This window comes from Schistocerca serialis, chromosome 9 (genome assembly GCF_023864345.2).
Source record: "Schistocerca serialis cubense isolate TAMUIC-IGC-003099 chromosome 9, iqSchSeri2.2, whole genome shotgun sequence".
NCBI lineage: Eukaryota > Metazoa > Arthropoda > Insecta > Orthoptera > Acrididae > Schistocerca > Schistocerca serialis.
This window is the reverse complement of record NC_064646.1, coordinates 311,343,910-311,346,583: the sequence shown is the minus strand read 5'-3', so window position 1 is coordinate 311,346,583 and position 2,674 is coordinate 311,343,910.

Here is a 2,674-nt window from a genome sequence, read left to right as displayed (position 1 = left end):
ATATCATGTTCAATGCAGAAAAAAAATTTTCGAATAGCAAAGTACATATAGAATTCAATTTAATGTGGTTTCTCCATCCGAAGTGATGCGCTGCGTTGTGTCGTCTGTCATCAAAATAAACCATTGCTAAATTATTTTCCTTACATACTTACATCTTCAATCTCCTCTCTTCTTTGTACCTCGTGTCATTTCTCTTTATAGCCTATAATAAAATATTCACTGTTAATAATTGTCAACGCACGACATGACTTTCCATATCTCTCAGCATTACCTATAATAAAATATCCATGGTTAATAATTGTCAGTGCACAGCATGACTTCAACAACTCTCTGCATCTGGAAAATCGCTTCAGCTCTCGGCATGACCTGTAAACATTTATCCATATTTCTCCATATTCAATACTTATATTATAATGAAAACTACGTTTGTTTTGTCAACTATGACAACAACGCTGCATGTACCGGTTAAAGAATACATCTAATTGCTACTACTGTATTAAAATCATTTGTACATGTTATACATTTACATTGAAAGTAGTCCTGTTAATTGCTTCACTTACCTTACGTAATGTGAAATAAATGTCCTGCGAGAACGCTTCTAAGACTGCTATTAATGATATGTTTATTTACCTACGGTCGAGTCGAGGTGACCTGTTGTGCACATAAATAACCCATTAGTGGCTCACTGTGTTCAGGCTTGCTGGGATGTGTCAAAAAGCTCATTGTTATACTCTGTCTATATGTATCCCTGTAAGAGGGTTTTTCTATTTTAAGAATTTCTTAATGTTTGACATATAATAGTTTCCTCTCGATTTTTTTGTTCTGGGTGCCTCAATGTGTACTATATTAGCATTCAGAATACTTTGAATTCTGTACGGCCCTGCACATAGCAGTTCAAATTTTTTGCATCGGGTCTTCCCTTTATGTGAAAGATAATGGGTACGGACTAGTACCTTATCGCCAATCTCCTACTTGCATAATCTACTTACCTGCTTCTGCTGTCTCTTCCAACGATCTGCAGCTCGTTCAATGTTCGCTAGTGCCACGTCTATTATCTCACAATGACGGAGTCTACGCTTCTTTGGAAAAGTAATCATTTCAGTAAGTTTATTCAATGGGTCTTTATTCGTCAGTATTACAGTTGGTGAGTGCATCGTTGACTCATTAGGTACTGCATTGATTACTTCCTGAAACTGTGAAATGTATTCGTCCCATGTTGTATGCTTTCTGTGGCAATAAAGTCTACATAGTTTCACGATCTCTTTCATTATTCTTTTTGACAGGTTAGAAGTACCGTAATACCTTGATGAGTAAATTGGTGTTATGTTCTTACTCTCTAACATTTGTTTCCATATGTCTGACCTAAACTGCGGTCCGCTATCTGAAAAAACCTTCTGTACATGTTCTATTATTGACAGAAAATATCTTATAAATGCTCTTGATACTGATCTAGCTGTTGCTTTCCTTAGTGGAGAAAATGATACAAATTTGGATGTTAGTTCTACGACTACTAGAATTTAACTATAACCTTTACTTGGTCTGGGGATTTGACCGATAGATCTACTGCTGCCATGTTTCTTAACTTAACCGGTATACTGGGATACAGTGGTGAAATGTGAGATACTGTTGATGATTTAGCTTTTTGACATATCTTGCTGGATGCTATAACTTTGTGAATGTGTTTGTCCATATTGTTGAAGTGACGATCTTGTCGAAGAATTAGAAAGCATTTCCTAGCTCCGTAATGTGCATAGCTTAGGTGCGTATACCATACCAATTTGTTTTTGATCCCTTCTGGAATGCATAAAAGCCAATTGTTACCGTCTGGGTATGAGCGAATAAACAGAATATTTTAATGTATATTGTAATTATGTCTGATTTTTGCGTTGCTCTTGTCTCGTCAAAGCGTTACAATCTCTTTTAGTGTTTCATCTTTCTTCTGTTCTCTCTCTATGTCCTGTAATGCTGATGATATAAAGTTTTCGAAAGCTGATACGAAACTTCCTGGCAGATTAAAACCGAGACTCGAACTCGGGACCTTTGCCTTTCGCGGGCAAGCGCTCTACCAACTGAGCTACCCAAGCACTACTCACGCCCCGTCATCACAGCTTTACTTCTGCCAGTATCTCATCTCCTACCTTCCAAACTTTACAGAAGCTCTCCTGCGAACCTTGTAGAACTAGCACTCTTGAAAGACAGGATATTGTGGAGACATGACTTAGCCACAGCCTGGGGAATGTTTCCTTTTCGAAAGCTACTTGTTTTATATACATAATACTATGGTTTTTGTGTCAGAAGGTATTTTCTTTCTCTAGTAGTTTATGGTGTATAGATCTCGATAGTGCGTCGCCAACAATATTCTGCGTGCCTGGAATGTGTACAATAGTAAAGTCGAACTCTTGTAGATATAATTTCCAACGGCTGAATCTGTCATGCATAAGCTTTGCTGATAATAAAAATTGGATTGCTTGGTGATCGGTATATGCTGTGGTGTGTCTTCCATACAGATAATGACGGAATCTCTTAGATGCCCATACTACGCATAGTGTCTCTAATTCTGTTACAGAATAATTGCACTCTGCTGGAGAAAGTATCCTACTTTCAAACGCAATATGTTTAACTATTGTCTTACCTTCCTCCTCTACTTCCTGGAAACTATGTACTCCTAGTGCTG